At 39.9% G+C, this 18,967-nt stretch overlaps 1 long non-coding RNA gene across 1 annotated transcript in view; it reads left to right on the top strand.

Moving 5' to 3' along the window:
• LOC143820508 (uncharacterized) overlaps positions 1–18,345 on the top strand; it is a 45,403-nt gene extending 27,058 nt beyond the window's left edge. Inside the window, exon 2 of the long non-coding RNA XR_013225375.1 lies at positions 17,887–18,345. This is a non-coding gene — a long non-coding RNA (uncharacterized LOC143820508). The remainder of the gene's footprint in view (positions 1–17,886) is intronic.
• Positions 18,346–18,967: the final 622 nt, after the last annotated feature.

Raw genomic sequence — 18,967 nt, 5'->3', positions numbered from 1 at the left:
ATCCAAATAAATAAATAAAAATCCCTAAATAATTTATGCATCATTTTCAAGTATGTTAATAGGTGCAATGTTTCATTTCATTAGAGTGGTGGTGAGGACTGGTATCTCGGGTTTTTAACATCAAATGATGGAGGAAACCTATAGATTGCTATAATTTCTTATCTAGTTAATGTCTGAAGTCAGCATAGAGCAGGGGTAGTCAAACTGCGGCCCTCCAGATGTCCGTGGACTACAATTCCCAGGAGCCCCTGCCAGCGAATGCTGGCAGGGGCTCCTGGGAATTGTAGTCCACGGACATCTGGAGGGCCGCAGTTTGACTACCCCTGGCATAGAGGGTAGAGATGTTTCATATGAAACGTGAGGATGGATGAGGGCCGTAGAACCACTGATTAAAGACTCTGACAAAGATTAAACAGCAGTAGAACAAAATTTTAATCCAGTGGCATCTTTAATACCAACCAAGTTTTTTTTTTCATGGTATAAGCTTTCGTGTGCAAGCACACTTCTTCAGATATCAAGGTATACACCTTGAATAAAACTTTGTTGGTCTTAAAGGTGCCGCTGGAGTCAAACTTTGTCCCGCTGCTTCAGACCAACATGGCGACCCACCTGAATTAAAGAGCAGTGTTTTATTTGGAAAAATTATGGAAGTGCTGATTAAGAGCATGATTCCAGGCAATGACATAATTTAAAACTGTCTTTGATTAGCTTTCTAGTTCTCAGTGTTCACTTCTCAGGATTCACTAGGAAATTTTGTCTGTCTGTCTGTTAATTATATTTATATACCGCCCTCCCCGGAGGCTCAAGCTTGTCTTTCTAACCCAAAGGGCTGTTGGCCGTTCACTCTGAGGTCTAACCAGGCTTCTTTCAGCTAGATATATTGAGTGGATGGGTAGGCATACTGAGCTGTGAAGTCAAGAGGAAGGCTGGAACAGAACTCAAGCTGAATACACCCCTTCTCCGAAAAATCCAAATCAGAGTGTCGAGGCTGGTTTAGAACTGAGATTTATTTTTTACATTTGCTCCTAGGAGAATGGGAAGGAGCTCTGTTGCCTAGCAACTGAATTTTCCCTTTCTGAGAATGGCAAAAGGTCTGAGCTTTGGATTATAGTGATGAGCTAGGTAGGTGGGAAGCTGTCAGTATAGAACTTGGGAAATTATGCAGATTCCAAAGTATGCGGAGCGGTCATGGCCAAGTTGTTCCAATAGACTTCTAATAGAGCAGTGGTTTCCCTTGCTCTTTGAGGGTATACTGTGATATTGTTCAAAATCCTAACTACAGCAAACTACCCAAAGACTTCTGGATTTTGCTATGATCGCGTCACTTCCCATGACCCCTTTATCTAGTGCCCAAGCATCCATGTTCCAGTGATAGACTCATCCTTGTAGGTGGATTCCATTTTTAGAAGACATTTTAGAGATAAAAAGTGATATTTTGAAGCCCTAATATAAGTATTAAACAATCAGTTCTCATATGTTGGGATTTGTTTAAATAAGCTTCTACAGAGGATTTTAGTATTGAAAGTTGGGAATTTATTTTGGCTTTATACTTAGTCCATGTTTTTAGCAAAACGCTTCTCCAAAAATGAATATCTGTTTTCTTTTTAGTACCTGTCATTGGCTATAGTAAGTTGTCTAAACCTTCTTCTATCCCATGTTTCTCAAAACCAGGTCTCTTACTGTGGGATTCATAATCCATCCTGTTATTCATGTTAAAAGAGCTGCATGATAGTACAGTTTTACATCGGGTATTCCTTGCCTTCCTCTCATTTTATCATTCTGGAGGATCTTAAAAGCAATTATGTTTTTTTTTCTAATTCCAAATGAATTTATTTAAAGAACCTTGCCAGTCTGGTAGGGTTTTGTCTTTAACGTGTATTGGCATAACTTGGATAAAACATTCATTTTGATTGTTGCTATCTGAGCTGACCATGAAAAGTTAATTTTTGACCATCTTTAAAGATCCACTTGAATCTCTTTCCATACAGTTTCATAGTTATTGTCAAATAGGCAGTCCAAATCTTTATCAATGTATACTTCTAAATAGTTTAGTTTTTCCAGATTAATCTCACATCCAGTTTTGACTCTGATTTCCTGCAACACTTGGTCAGAGGTAGCCATCATTAAAATTTTTGTTTTAGTATTATTGACTTTATAATCAGGAACCTCTTGTCTTCAATGTATTTGTCAAATAAGTTTTAGGAAAACTTCACCACAGTCTATTGCTTGTAGGGTTGCTTGCAAGAAGCTCCAAAGGCTCCAGTGCTTTTTTGGCATCTAAGAAAACAAAAGCCATCTGTCGAGATATCTTCTACACATAGTCAATTACGTTTAATACCAAATGGATATTATTTTTCATATACTTTCTTGACATAAAACCAGTCTGATCTTCATGTACCACATCATTCTTCTTAAGTCTGTCTGCCAAAATCTTGCCAAAAATGTTATAATCCACATTTGGCAAATAATGGTCTATAAAATGGTGGGATTAAGGAATCTGCACTCTCTTTATGAATCAAAGTTTTAAAAGCCTGTTCCCAAGTTTCCAGAAACAATGTCTGATATTTCCATAATTTCATTGATTAGATGCTGAAGAGGTTGAGTAGCAATGTGTATCATCTTTTTGTAATAATCCATAGTAAATCCATCTGGGCTAGGAGCTTTTCCAGTCTTCATTGCTTTTATTTCATTGTTGATCTCTTGAGCTGATACTCTCTTGTTCAAAATATGTCAATGTTCAAGGGGAAACTTTTTCAGAGGGATGCCTTCCAAAAATTTTGTTAGTAAACTTAGATTATTTATCTTTAGCTTCTGAGCTATACAACTTTTGAAAAAGTTTAGGAAACATTTTTGAATCTCATTTTCTTTATGGTAAACCACTCCATTGGATTTCATTTGGGAAATAGATTACTTATGAGATTCTTTCTGAAGTCTTTAAGCTGATCATTTTCCTTGTTTGTCCACATACTCAAAGTTCTTTTAAAAAAAAATCAATTTCCCCCCTCGTATCTTCTGTCTCTAGTAAATCTCTTTCAAATATTAAAGCCTTAATTTGTTTCCAAATTAACTTGGAATGTGAGTTCTGATGTTGATTTTCCAAATTGTTAAATTGTTTTAATATATTGTTCAAATCATGTCTTTTCCCACTCCAAACATCCACCAATGCTAATCACTTAAAATTTAGGACTGCAGACTTCAGCATCTTTGCACCTTTTTTATGGGATTTATCCAGTAGTGTGTCGGGAACTACACTGAAATCTCCAATCAGAATTGCTTCCACATCAATTAGATCCACATGCTGTTGAAAAAAAAACTTCATAAAATATTTATTTTCCATTATTAGGCATGAAAATGTCTGTTAGGTTCCAATTCTACCCATCTGGTAATGTAAGCTTAATAAAAATAAATCCACCATTCGGATCTTGAGTCAAGATCTCTGCATTAAGGTTGGGATTAGTTATATAGACTACCTTCCCTTGTTGTTTGACTTTGGCAGAAGCTGCATAAACTCTGCCAAAGTTCTTCACATTTAAAATGTTTTCATGTTTTTGCTTGATATGTGTTTCCTGGAAACAAACTATGTTGGCCATGACTTTCTTCAGTTGATTGAAAATCTTTGATTTCTTAGTTGATGCATTTAGACCATTTACATTTATAGAAAGAATCTTAATTTTCTCCATATTTTCCTCTTTGCCTCTTTATCCTGAACTTGATGAACCTGATTCAGGATGGGAAGGTTGATTTGGTGGCTGCTCGGGAATATTTTGTTTGTCCTCTTTCTCTCCTCCAGGACCCTGAGAAAGATGATCAGCTAGATCCTGAGCCTGTTGAACTGTCTTGATAATTTGTCTCCCTTCTGGTAACAAAACTTGAGGAGCAAAAGGCACTCAACAAAAGTATCTAATCTCTTTCCATATCAGCTTCTGGTGCAAGAAATGGAATTCAGCTCTTTTACAAAGAGAAGCTTGGAAGATCTTGGAATATTTTAACTTATTTTTCCTTAATGGTCAGTCGTTCTGCATGATTCTTCTTAAGCACTGAATCTCTCACCAATTTGCTGTCGAAGCTTATCAACAAGTCTCTTGGTTGTTCATGGCAAACGGTTGCTTTAGAGTAGATCCTGTAGTCTTCTCAATATGTATCTCCTCATTTGGTAAAAAATCTTGGATTAATTCTATGAGTTCTTGGCAAAAATTCTGTTTCTCAAATTCTTCACGAATGCCTTTTAATCTTAAACTCCTTGCTCTGTCCAGGACCTCTAATACCTCAAATTTCTTTTCAGCTGAGTCTTCCCAGTCCTTCAATTCCAGCACATCATGTACTACATGCTGAATTTTGTCCTGGGCATCTTGTATTTGTTTAGTATTCATCTCATCAGATTTGTAAGGTCATTAATTCTGATAGTCAACTCTAACTTATACTCCACTACTTCTTTCTTTAAATCTACAGTTTCTTTTGCAATGTCTTTTCTTACATCTTCAATCAAAGCCTGAAGTTCCTTAGTATGTTTATCTAAACTCCTCATAATCTCTGAAACATCAATTTCTTCTTCTTCTGCTTCTTCTCCAACCCTTTTCACAGGTACATTCTTCTTTTTAGACATGTCTTTCGTTTTCCTCCAATGAGATATTATATCTGACAATCTCTTTTGTTTTGGGGATTTTGCAAAGTGTCTTAATTTTACAGACATTTACTCAAGACCTTCAAATGTGAATACAAAACCCTATAGTTATAAACATTTAACTTATTGACAGTACATGGAGATATTATTCAAAAGAACAGAAAAAGCAGGTTTCAGTTACTTCAAAATATTTGAATAATCTTAATGGAGCATTTGCAATATTCAAAAGAATAGTGAGGAGCAGATCCTATCTATAATAACCAGCTTAGTGCAAAATAACCTAAATTAGCATATCATTAAAGTTAGTAATAATATATAATGTTAAAATATTAACCTTCTAAGGCACAATTGATCTTAATATGGCCAAGAGCAAATAAAAAAGAGCCTACAGTAACTTGGGTAGGTGTAAAAATAAATCACCAGTGAATAAATTTAGATGATGAAAGAAGCCTTATTGTTTCTTATAGGAAAACCATATGGAGTTTTGTGGGACTGAGTTTCCCAGGGTCCTCTTAAATAAATCCAGGGCACTCTTCTGTACTCTTCTGTCCCCTTCTATCTGCTTCTATCTCCTTGTAAAAAGACAAACCAGTCACAAAAGCAAAGCTTATTTCTAATCTGAACTAAATCCTGGCATCCACATTTTGCTTAGAGGCACCAACTCAAAAAGAATTTTTCTCTCCACACTTCCTACTTCTCTGGGCTACAGGGTGAACTCTACGATATTCTATACTTCCTTCCTCTCTAGCCAAAGCAGGAAAAATCATTGGTTTGATATCACTCTAGTTGTAGAATTTATGGTGTTCAATTTTCAGTTTGTGCTCTCAGATGCTCATTTTGCAAGATGATGCTAACACAAGGCAGGATCTCCGTACCTGTAAACAAAGTCAGATCTACACCTGAGAGTTCCAAACAAAAGCCTCTTCCCCAAGCAGGAAAAGTCATTGGGCTTTAATCAAGCCGAGCAGATCAATAAAAGAATAAAATTGTCTCAACACAGTCCCCAATTACATTTCCGAGTCTTAGTATGATAGGTGTCGTCTTAAAGCTTCAGATGAGTAAAGTTAGGTAATGTAAATGCAAAAGAATCAGAGAAAAAATGAAAGTTATGTGGCAGGGTAGAGTCTGGGCCTGATGCTCAGGGTGACCTTGTTGACATGAAGAGCTCATTCTCATCCCGACGGTTCGTATTGAGAGCCCCCAGGATCTTGAGTTGCTGGGGGGAGAGTTGGGGGGGTGGAATCGCATGCCCCCACCTGGCTACAGAGCCCAGAACTGTGTCTCTCTTGCCTGGTGTCAGAGATGGCAAAAAGTTCTGCCTCGCTACTGTGCCATGATGCTCCATCTCCCATTGGACTTGAATTTTGTTCCGTTTCTTCAGACCAACACAGCTACCCACCTGAATTGAGTACCATCAGTATTGGCCAAATGACTATATTATCGGGTCTTTATTAAATGAATGAAACAAGCTCCTTGTTCTGATCCAAAACATACTTGTAACCATAACATCTTATTTCATGATGAAGTAAATACCAAGTGGTAACTTTCCATGGTGTGCATATAACCTCTTGGTAAGATGGTCATCATCTCTTACCAAGGAGTAAGATTATGCTTACCATTCCACTCTTTTCCTGGATTTTTCTTGGGGAACAGAATTATAGTAGTATTATTATCCTCCCTTGTCTTCCGATAGCAAACATAAAATCACTCCAGATATCTAGGGAAGCAGGACAGTTGTAAGTTCTTGGCAACCCTTCGTCAGGAGGACATAGAAGCCTGATTGAAGATGGACAAGAAGGACTATATCCATGTGATATTGCAGATACCCAACATCTCATTAGAACTGAGAGTTTGCTGCTATACTGCATGTATTGTGGCTGCAGGCTCAGCTTAAGCAAGGCTGTAGCAACATGTTGTATTGCTCAGTTAAGTTCCAGCCCTCCCCCGAGTATAATGTTTACATTGCATTATTTGTTTACCATTCGGTCATAGGTACATCCATGGTATTTTGCCATTTGCAAATGGTTGCCTGCATTCACCTTTCCTTGGAGTTTGATGCACACAGCGGAGAGGCACCCTCCCCTCGCCCCACCCCAAGCGTTTGGGAGTATGCAAGCTAAGCAAGTCCAGCGCTGGAAAGAGAACAGAGCCCTTTGTCTTCTAACTGAAGTTTACACAGCTTGTAGAAAGCAATTTCCTTTGCCATTTAGATCCCTTTGCTCCACTATTTCATTTTTATATTTTTCCCCATCCACCCCTGCCTTCTTTAAAGAATCCTAGATCAGCACTGTAATAAAGCCTTTGGTTAGCACCAACTTTACAGAAAGAACAGAGAATGTCCTGACAGGACTACATCCATGTTTGGAAGGATAAAATACTTTTAGCTTTGGAACCAGAGTCCTGAATCAGGTGGACAATATTTGTTTTTCATGACGCTGCTTACTGCATTCACGAAGCCTCATCTCCCTTTTCTTAGGATCATTCTAAAAATTAGTAACTGACTTGGGTTTTTCAGTGAATGAAATGGTAGTATGGATCCCCAGGAGTTTTCTGTTCTTCGATTAGTTATTTAAAATGCTTTTTTAAAACAAGTTTGACAAACATATCGTAATGACCCAGCATCCAGTATATCCTGGCTGAGATCTGCCTGTTTGTCAGCCTCCTCCCATGGTCATCTGGGATTCTTATTTGTAAGGCATCAATGAGGTGTGAATAATAACCAGTCAGCCCCAGCTGTCAATATATGGTCGTTTGCAAAAGTTGACGGGATGTTACAGGCTGATTGTTGTCCTCAGGAGGAAATCTGGATGTCCAATATCTGTCTCTCTTGGTTAAGGGTGTTCGTTGCTGCTTTTCTGAATAATACCCAAGACAATGCAGGGAATGGGTCCCAAAGCACATTTGAATGGGGTTAATTATTTTGGGGGAATACATGCAGTCAATTTCATTGTCTGATCCTTGCAAACCACTTCACTTCCTCCTTCTGATCTCTTGACTCTGCTGGGAAGAACAATGGGCTGAACATGAGCATATCTTGCATGCTAGAGAAGGCAGTGCAGCTGCATGAAACATTTTATTCTCAGTGGGATTTCCTTCTTGTGAAAAAGCATTGATCTGCAAACATCTGAAACTATGATTCAGATGTCCCCTTAATAAACGACATAGCCAGCATGGTGTAGCATTTAGAGCCCTGGACCAGGGCCAGGGAGGCCTGGTTTGAATGGTCACTTTGTCATGGAAGCTTATTGGGTGACCTTGGGCCAGTCACACACTGTCAGTCAGACTTACCCCACAGGATTGGTATAAGGCTAAAATGTTGGGAGCTAAGTTGGAGGAGAGGAGAAAGAGGCAAGCCACTTTGGATCCCCATGGAAGACAAAGGCAAGATACGACTTTAGTAAGGCAGTAAGACAAAGTGTGAGTCTAGTGCCGCTTTTAAGACCAACAAAGTTTTATTCAAGATATACACTTTTGTTTGCATTCACATGAAAGCTTCTACACAGACTGAAACTTTGTTGGTCTTAAAGGTGCGACTGGACTCAGACTTTGTTCTGCTGCTTCAGACCAACAGGGCGACCCACCTGAATCTAGTCATTAAATAAATAAACAAATGTTATCCGCCTTTTTCTTGTTATTTATTTTTATGTTATTTTATTGCCTTCATATCTATGATCATAGAATCATAGAGTTGGAAGGGGCCATACAGGCCATCTAGTCCAACCTCCTGCTCAACGCAGGATCAGCCCAATGATGTGCAAACATAAACCAAAACGGCTGTGAAAACCCTCATAGAGCAGTAAAGAGACCTCCATGAAAGACTGAGCCTGAGGGACTATTTATTTGATAAAATACCACTGAGGAAGAACACACCGTTGAAAATGGGCTATTGAAAAAGAAAATAAATTGTGTTTATGTGGAACCTGTTTTGGTTTATGTTTGCACATCATAGATATGAAGGCAATATCTACGAAATAAACTGGAAGAATTATAACCAAAAAGATTTCATTTGTGTACCAGCCAATTGGTTGAATTTTTATAGTTTGGATTATTCCATTCAGCCAGCCCTCTTTTGTATGCAGTAAGCTGGGTGACCTTGGCTTAGTCACAGTTCTCTAAGAGCTCTCTCAGGTTAACCTACCTTGCAGGGTGTTTGTTGTGGGGAGAGGAAACGTAGGCGATTGTAAGTCACGTTGAGACTCCTTTGGATAGTAAAAATGCAGGGTACAGAAAAAACAGCTGTTCTTTTTCACTCAAAGTTACAAAGCGTTATAGATGAAATAATGAAATATATTTCCGGTCAGATCACGTCTGTTGGTAGAGATGTCACAGTCCCCTGTCTGTCTGTCTGTCTGTCTGTCTGTCTGTCTGTCTGTCTGTCTGTGGAACAGCCAAGAAGAACGATAGAATGTAGGATGCTTTGCTTCTTCTTCCCTCCCGCTCAATTCAAAACTGCAGGTTTTACACAAGAATAAATTCATTTTTTACAACACCTTCATTGTCAAAAGTCATAATCATAGTTATTGTTTATGCATTAGGAAAATCTCATCCTACACAGGGCACTATGTGAGAAAGATCAGAGTCTGACACTTCAGAATAATCATTATCATTTAGCTGCTGTTCTACATGTCCATGACAAGCCTGACTCGGGGAAGGAAGCTCAAGATGCGGAGAGTCATGGACAGGTTTCAAATGTCATGTCAGGATGCCCACCCTTTTGCATTTTGAAACATTGTGGTTTCACATTGGAAGGAAATTAAATGCCCTTTTAATTTGTAACTGACGCAGGCAGAAGGGAAGGGAAATTCGTGGTAGGCCAACAAGAAGAGGAGAAATGAAGATTTAATTCTATTCATTCCCAAGTATTGCCTATTTTCTTCTGACGCATGCTCATCAAATGCAGGTGGCTATTAATGAAATCACGGGATTGGAGAGCTCCAAGAGCTGTAAAGGTTCTCTAGCCTCGGATGATCTACACGTTTGGGAAAATCACATGGTAAAATCTTCCACAGAACGGAGAATGGCATGGGGGAAATGCATTTACGTCTCACTTGTAAAATTGACCAGCTCACACATTTTATAGACTGTGTAACATTGCTATAAACTGAACCTGGCGTGTATGCTGAAGACAGAAATCTCTCTGCTTCCTCAAAGGGTACCTGTTTGTCTCATAGTATTGTTAAATCATCATCATCATCATCATCACCATCATGTTTTGCTGTCAATGTGTATGATACTTAACAGGGTCTAAGAAGCAGGGGCCCTGTGATGGGGAGCATTCAATTAAATGTTACAGTTCTCATGTCGTGAGGTAAAAACCAATAGAAAATAATCAGAAACTTGCTGGAGGGCTCATAGTTCCAAGTATTGCAATCCAGTTTAAAACCAAATAAAGCTGTTTTTACATTTTGGAACCCTAAAACTCATGCTGCCTTTCCACAGTGAGTATGGGATACCCATATAGAATCTAAGGGAGCTGTTCAAAGCAGGTCTATTCAGGAGTAAGACTCATGTTATCCCCTGGGGCTTACTCCCAGGAAATTGTCTTTTTGGATTGCAGCCAAGGCAAAGGATTGTCTCAATAATAATTCTAAGCTATCTTATTAGCTAAACTTTCAAGGATTCTTGTGGGAAAGTGTGGTAGGCAAACTCTGTTAAAAACCAACTTAAAATGTGCAATGTAGACGATAGTCTCGTCCTCACAGAAGTTCACACAATTTAGGCTTCAAACATACATGTGTAGGATTTAGTGGTTGGGTTACCATACCTCTCGGGTGATTGTACTAGTCAGAAGTCACACCTATGCATGTTTATTCAGGAATAAGCTCAACCAAGTTCAAGGTAACTTACAAGTCAGGGTGCCTTTCTGTCAACCCATCACATGGCCAGGCCTGAATATGGGACTCTTTCCCACAGCAACCCACTGAATCAGAACAACAGTTGATCAAAGTCAGCATTGTCTAGCGCAGGGGTAGTCAAACTGTGGCAATCCAGATGTCCAGCAGGGGCTCATGAGAATTGTAGTCCACAGACATCTGGAGAGCCACAGTTTGCATCTCCTGCTGCCCGGCCTTTTAAAATGGAAATGCCGGGGACTGAACCTGGGACCTCTAGCAGATACTCGACCATTAACCCTCATGGCCAAGCCTAAAAATGTCAGTATAAAGCAGGGGTAGTCAAACTGCGGCCCTCCAGATGTCCATGGACTACAATTCCCAGGAGCCCCCTGCCAGCGAATGCTGGCAGGGGGCTCCTGGGAATTGTAGTCCATGGACATCTGGAGGGCCACAGTTTGACTACCCCTGGTATAAAGAGTGCTGAAATCTTTTAAAGCCCAGTTTATGGACAAAGTCATCCATTTATTTAACTGGAATGTTTTTCTAAATAAGGTGAGTGGAGATTAGGTTCCTGAAATAACTTAAAATAAGAACTGGAGATGCTTTTATGTCTCCATTTTCACTTGAAAATCTTAAGTGTCTCACTCACCTCTGGATGAATAAGTACCTAGAATACCTACCCTACGAAGCCAGCATAATTCTGGCAAGGAGAATTCTGTATTAGGAAAGTCTGGGGCAGAAATGTTTAGCATGGAACTAGCAAGATTTGCTAACAGCTTCATACAATACCTCTTGTTAACTGTATATTGCTTTTAAACAGAAGTATCTGATTAGTGAATAATGACGTCACATTGTAAAATGGATGTTATGAATTGTTAAATCTTTGAGAGGTCACAACTACAAAACTGAGCTACAAAAATCTACAGATGTTAATTAAAAACCTTTGTCTGGGGTCCTGTGACTTTTCTGAAACAGGGGATAGCTTGTATGTGGGTCACTATGCCTAATGAAATTATCATATGTGGAATGCATCCAGAGATGCGAGGGGACAAAGAATGTTATATGTAATCGGTCCCATACAGCTATAGTAATTTATATTAATCCCATAAATATGGTAGCTTGAGTAAATGTGCATGTGTTCAGTTCCATCCAGTTGTTTCCAATTTATGGTAATCCTATGAATTAATTACCTTCAGAACATCCTCTCAACCACCTGGCTCAGATCTTGTAGACCTGGGGTGGCCAAACTGTGGCTCTCCAGATGGCCATGGACCACGATTACCATAAACTCCTGCCAGCATGGCCAACTGGCAGGGACTCATAGTAATTGTAGTCCATGGCCATCTGGAGAGCCACGGTTTGGCCACCCTGAGGACCATGCCTTCAGTCCATCTCATGTTGGGTCTTGGTCTTTTCTGGATGCCTTCTACATTTCCTGTTATTGTCTTTTCCAGTAACTCTTGTCTTCTTGTAATGTGTAGCCAAGCAGAACTGTAGCAACTTGGGCTGTATCTGTGGAATCTACTTCAGGTATACCAGGTGTGCACAAAAATTAGGACAGTTCAGTTCCAAAATACTGTGAAATAGAATGGATGGCCTTTTGAATGAACTTTCTGGGGGTACTATTAAGTAACTTGTCATGGAATGTGTCTCTGGCAGAGAACACTTTGTTCCCCTTTGGCAGTATAATAAGAATGAAGTGAGTTGGCCTTTGCAGAGGATACTTTGCAATCTGAATTTTGTTAAATGCACAGAGTGGTATCTGAAGGAAAAAGCAACTCAATAGGATGATGTTTGGATTCCTGCATGAATCTATGGAACACGGGACATTTGATCATCACATCCTTAACTAGACTCCACTGTGAGTCAGTCAAATAAGAAGCAGATAAAACCGTGGCAGGATGGTTAGAGTGCCAGACAATGTCCAAAAGTTCAAAACCTTACTCTGTTGTGAGTCTCACTCAAGGACTTTGTGCTGGTCGCTATTTCCCAACTACAATGAAGAGGGGGAATGCAAAATGAATGGAGCTCTGAGAAGGAGCAGGGTAACAAATACAAACAGGATGTCAAGCAATCATTTTAAAATAAGTTAAATACATATGCTGCTGAATACTGAGTCAGCCTATTGGTCTATCAAGATCAGCATTATCTACACTGACAGGTAGCATCACTCAGAATCTTAGGGTATTTTTTTTTACGCTACTCACCCCCTGATACTTTTAGCTAGAGGTGCCAGGGCTTGAATCTGGAATTTCCTGCTTATATCATTGAGCCACTGAGCAGTCAACCAAAGCAAAGACAGTGAAGGGATCCCAGGGGGAAAAAGCCATTTTTGAAAATTAATGTTGATTTATCACATTTATATTATATCTCATTCAAAAGACAGAAAATTATTGCCATCTTTAGCTTGTGAGAAAAACATGCTACTTCCCACTGACCCCCTCTAGTTGAGATTATATAGGAATAACACTCCTCCCCTTTGAAAACTGATTTTTAGCTACTGATTGTATAAAGTCAATTGTGTGGGCTAAATTTTTAACTATCCTGTAGGAGGGGGGGGAACTCCCTTTACTCACTTTCAACAAGTAATATGTTTTGACAAGAGTGAAAAATAGCTATCATTAATCATTCACAAGGTTAAATTATTCATTTAAAACTCGTTACATACATCATGGGAAGAAGAGTTATTAATGAAATATAATTTAACAGCAGTACCTACTGTACAGTTATAACCATTCTGGCTACCAACCATTAGTGAAGCTCTAGGAAAGACCTTAATGGAGCCATCAGTCAGTAGAAGTGAGAAACAATAATTTACAATAGATTTGGGAAAGGTGTGAGCTTTGGATCTTTCTCTCTCTTCCCCCTGCCTCCAGCTTGTCCAACAGGCATGGATTGATGCAAATATTAATGCAGCCTGAGGAAGAGTGCCTGTTATCCATGGCATTGCTCTTTAAGAGCTACATGCACCTGGCTTTTGAGAGGGCTATAACTCATTACTAGTGTGCAAGTCAACAGCAAACCACCTCTGCTTCTCACTTGCCTTGAAAGCCCCTGGCTAGCGTTGCCGTAATTTGGTTGTGACTTGACAGTACTTTTTACACACCCACTCACACCCACACCAAGACCCCTACCCACAACCACACACCCCTAATTGGTTGCCTATGTCATTTGCATGCAGAAGGCCCCAGGTTCAGCTTGAAAGATCTCCAACAGGAGATGCTGGCAAAGGTCTCAGAGAGCCAGTGCCAGCAATACTGAAAAACATCCATGATTCTCCAATGAGGTATCTGCGAGCTGCATGGTGCCCACCTGCTTCCTATTTGCTCCTGATGTGTTTGTCACCTCTAGAGCAGGGGTAGTCAACCTGTGGTCCCCCAGATTTTTATGGACTACAATTCCCATGAGCCTCTGTAAATGCTGGCAGGGGCTCATGGGAATTGTAGTCCATGAACATCTGGAGGACCACAGGTTGACTACCCCTGCTCTAGAGAACTAGAATGTTAGAGGTAAACAAAACAATAACAGAAAGCTCGTTCTAGGCAGGCATGTCACAGAGATATGCCCTTGGCTTGGCCATAGGCACGGATTTCCTTATGTGGCAAAAGGGCAGCCTCTCCCTGTATCTGAGCAGGGAGTGAATCCTTCCCTCTCTTTGGAAATAGAAACCTAACCCTTCTCCTGGTGGAGATATTTTTGCCCTCCAACCATGGTGATGGCATCCATAACCCTTTCTCAAAATTCCAAAAGTCCCTGAAGATTCAATATGTTAGCAACTGCTGACCTAGATGATCGTGTTTTGATTCAGTTTAAAGCAGCTTTCTCTGCTTGGTTTCTGCAACTTTTACAATGTCATTGCAGCCCTACCCTAGAAATTGTAGTTTGATAAAAGGCTGATAATTATCTATTAGAATCCCAAGGCCTTCACAGAACCACATTTCCAAGGTTTCTTGGAATGATCAGCTAGCTGCAGTGTAGCTAGCTATAATTACCCTCCCCTGCAAAAAAAACAAAAACAAAACAACAACCCCTAACATGCTAGAGGTTGGACATGGATGCAACATAGTCTTGCCCAGTTAAGACAATGCTTACAACAATGTCTAAAAACAGTCCAAGTACGAACACATATAAAGCCTAAAAATGTCATGCTAAAATTACTTACACTGCTTGTTACTATAATCCATGGATCATACCCTCTGCATTTGTACTATATCATGAAGGAATTAAGCATGCTGGAAAAACAGAATGCTGTCTCTCCCTGACATTGTGCCATGTAAAAGGGAGCTCCTCCACTAGGCATTTGGTCAAGGCTGACTGACCCAACAACATCCACTGCCCCCCCCAGACACCCCCTCCATGACCTGAACCAAACTGACCTTCCTAAGGGTTCTAGTTAAAGTTGTTATTCTTGTTAAAGTTGTTATTCAACTGAATCTGTGTAATATTCTGTTAAATTTTGAACCACTGATGTGATTGCTGTTGATGTGTTGTGTTGTGATTGTGATGTATGTCCTTGATGTTTCATGTAAACTGCCTTGAGCCTTATGGGAGAGCGGTATAGAAATCCTACGAATGAATGAATGAATGAATGAATGAATTTATGTCTTGGTTTCATTTTTATCCCATTTTTCTATCAAGGATCTGAAGATTGGGTAAATAGTCCCCCCTCACACCACACACACACACACACATACACATACACACACACACACATACAATTTTCTCCTCAGAGCGACCCTGTCCCATACATTAGGCTGAGAATGAGTGACTATTCCATGATCATCCAGTAAGATTTCTACATCTGGGCATCTTCTCCACTAGGCTTTTTATCCCCGGTGACCCCGAATTAAAAAAACTCACCAACACCTTATTTGATTTCCAGCCCAGAGCTGCAAAGAAATGAGCGGTATAGAAATACAAATAAATAAATAAATAATTTTTTATATTAAGCACTTTAAAATTTCCCTCTGCAACATCTATGATTGATGTGTGGTGACACTCCCTTTCCCCTGCGATATTCAGGAGCAGTTATAACTCGCTACATTTGAGAAAACTGCCCCAGTATTAAGTGTAGATCTCTGCGTTTTGCCAAATTATCTTCCTTCCCCTCCTCTGCACCTCCAATGCTGATGTAACGTGGTAGTCTGTCGCTGATTGGTCAGGGCATCAGTTCAAAGGCTGCCTGGTTCCTGGTTGCGATTCCCTCGCAAGACTTATTTTTGCTTTCATTTCTAAAGTGATTGTGCTTCAAGCCCACACTTCTATGTGCTGAGATTTGCCTTTTGGATTGTCTTTCCCCCTTCATTCTCCCCCACCCCCACCACTTGCCTAGGAAAAGAAAATGAAACAAGCAGCCTTGTGCATTAATTGCAAGAATCTAAAAGTGACTTTGGTTAATCAAGAGTTTCCAAAAAGTCAATGATTTATTGGTGTACCTGTGAGCTATCTTAATTGGAACAATAATATTGAGCACTAATGCTGCTTAAACTGGAAGAATTTACTCCATCTTACAGAATGGCTCTTCCATTATGCTGGAGGAACTTTGCTTTCTGGAGTAGGATATAGACCACTGTGTTCAAAGCAGGCTATGAAAATTTACTCAGTGAATTCATGAGCCATTTTTTCTTTGTATGCAACATGATAGTCAAGATATCTGAGTTTACTTCTACTGGAGAAGTATCTTTCATATAGTGGCTAGCTCACATACTGATTTTCAGGTCTCCCAAAGGAGCTGACATACCTCTAGAATCTTTGTGAGTTATTTGCCAGGTGAATCTGATTTGACTTACAGTTCTTTCAAAGAGATCATATGCCTGATAGCTCCTTGTGAAGTTAAAGAAAAGGCAAGAGTGAATATATTATTTCATCAAATCACAGTGTTTTTAAATGAGGTTAAATCCTTCCAGAAAAGATATTCTATAAGGAATTTTATCAACTAATCTTGTCTTTCTTGTGTGACATTCTCCTTATTGGTGTCTTCAGCCATCAGTATTGACATCAACAATGCAGAGTGTTCATTTATTTGGAAGTGAGCATTCTTCAGCATTTCAGGCTGTGAGGCTGTTTTTGCAATACTGAGTTCCTTTGTTGAGTCTGTGATTGTGTTAGCTTTCGGTTTGTAGGCCCACCTTCTGAATTTTCACTGTGCTGTGATTGTCTTGACCCACACACTGTGGTCAAGGTCGGGTATGGTCCATAGATCATTGCAAGGGTATAGTCTGAAGACAATTTTGCTGAACAGGAGCAGACAGGGAGGCAAAAATGGCCCTAAAATGACTCTACTTCCATACGTCAGCAGGGAGTGATAAAGAGGACCCCCTTACAGATGGGTAAGAGGAGCAGGCTTGCCATGGCTTCCACCCAGCTCTCACTAGGGTTGCCAGACCCCCTGGTGGGTATGGGGCTTACTCTAGATTAGCGGGCCATTGGAGGGACTTACCTGGAGAAAGAGAAAGGCCCAGACCTCATTACTAGCATTGCACAGGAAATGCTGTTATCACACCATTGACGTTTAGGCAATGCTCTGGTATTTGGGCAACAAACTCTACAGCAGAAGCCAATTTTACCATCGAGTTATGGCCCAAATAGAGCATTGCATGAACATCACTTCTTGGATGACAGCAACAGTAGGGCTTAAGCCTTTCTTTTTCTTCAGACAAGTCCCCCCATCCCCTGCTGGTTGCCAGTAGAAACCTGGCAACCATTATTCACACTTACCAGCTCACAGTGGCTGCCAGCGCACAGAAGCACAGCTACCAACTCACTTTGTCTAGGGGCTTCTGTTGGGTTGGAGTGGTCTTGGAAGGAGTCAGTCCCCCAGCCATCAGCCCACCAGGATTTTCCTTGGTGGCCTTAATAGACAATTTTTTAAAAATATATATATAATTGTTATTTTTCCAGAAAAGATAGAAACAGAGTAGATACATATAATAAACATTAGTGAAGCAATTGTTTAGAATCTAAGCATATTAGAACAATTTGTTTCTGTTGCTGAATCTAAGGGTCTGGTAGGGACATCCTGGGAACCCCGTGTGTATTCTCTTGCTAGTGTGGGGTTGGTCCATTCCTCTTTAAAAAGGAATTGTCTGACATTCATCACACATCAGCTAAAAAGGGAGTGTTTTACATTGTTTATAGTCTGGACAATGAAATATTAAATAGCTATTATTAGTATTATTAGATTCTGTGGCCTTTTTGTGTGAACTAAACAAATACTTATGTCTGTCATATGTATGTATGTATATATTTACCCCCCCCCTTTTGTTTGCTTGGTACAACTTATTCTGCCAGACATCATTTCACTATACTTCAAAGGCTCCTTCACATATAACATTAAAAAATCACTTTGATATTATGAATTTATGGCTGACTATCAAGCCTGGATATTGTTGCTTAGTAAGTGATTAATTGTGTATCTTTCATTTTTTGCAGTTGCTGTAGAAGTTGACATGAAGCTTTGGTGGTTGGGTAGGACATCATCTTCAAGCATCTCCTTACCTGCTCCTTACCATTGTTGGAATACAAGAAAATAAAATGTATTAAAGACCCCCAAATTACATTGCAATTACATTAAGCTGCATTCTGTTGTTGTAGCATGCAATGCCAACCCAAGCCATGTACCGATCTCAAAATCTCCTTTATGTGATCTGTGAAAATCACCTGCAATGATACGGACAATGCAATATCAATATATTTGAATGCCTGATACAGACATGATTGATGTTGCCCTACAAAATACATTTACAGGTATCCCATATAGAGAATTAATTTTTTAATTTAAAGTGTACTTTCTCATTGCTATGTGGCAATGCGACAATGTTTAAAGCATTTTGTATTACTTCTGCATCACTATGGAGAAACACCACAACGATAAAGCATTCCTCCCCCTTTTTTGGGATGTGTGTTGTTTTGGTCTCTGTTTATCTTCTGGTAGATTTGTGGTGACTGGACCCCAAAGAGTGATTGTATGTAAACAGTAAGGCTTAAAAACAAGGGGCACAGATGCCTAGCTGACTGGGAAAGGGCTGCTTCATCACACACCCCGCTCTTTCCCTGTTCATTCTCCACAGCCAGAAACACAAATGGGACTGTGTTTTGCCTTCCCAATTCCAAAAATATCATGGACACTTAAGGGAACATTTTATTTTGACGCAGGCAAAGTCGCTTTGCAGTCTTGAAGCAATGCAGGCCGCACCAAGTTTTTTAAAAAAATTCTCAAGCAAGAAATGGGGAGGGGAGGGTGGGTGCGAGGGCAAGCAAAACACTGCAGGATCTGTTGCGCATTTCTCCCTCCACAGACATGCCTTTAGTTGAGCCATGACGTGAGGCAAATTTCGTCAAAACACGAGCCGGCCCCTGGACAGCCTTGGGATGCTGATGACATCATGTGGAAGCAGCACTAAAACCCACTAACAACCAGAGGCTGCCCAGGGGTAGATTCCTTGTGTGGAATTGGTCCTAGAATTTGCTTTCCCAAAAATATTTGTTTATTTTACTGTTGTAGTATTTATTT

The sequence above is a fragment of the Paroedura picta genome, chromosome 11 (assembly GCF_049243985.1).
Source record: "Paroedura picta isolate Pp20150507F chromosome 11, Ppicta_v3.0, whole genome shotgun sequence".
Taxonomy (NCBI): Eukaryota; Metazoa; Chordata; class Lepidosauria; order Squamata; family Gekkonidae; genus Paroedura; species Paroedura picta.
This window is presented reverse-complemented; position numbering and strand designations above follow the sequence as displayed.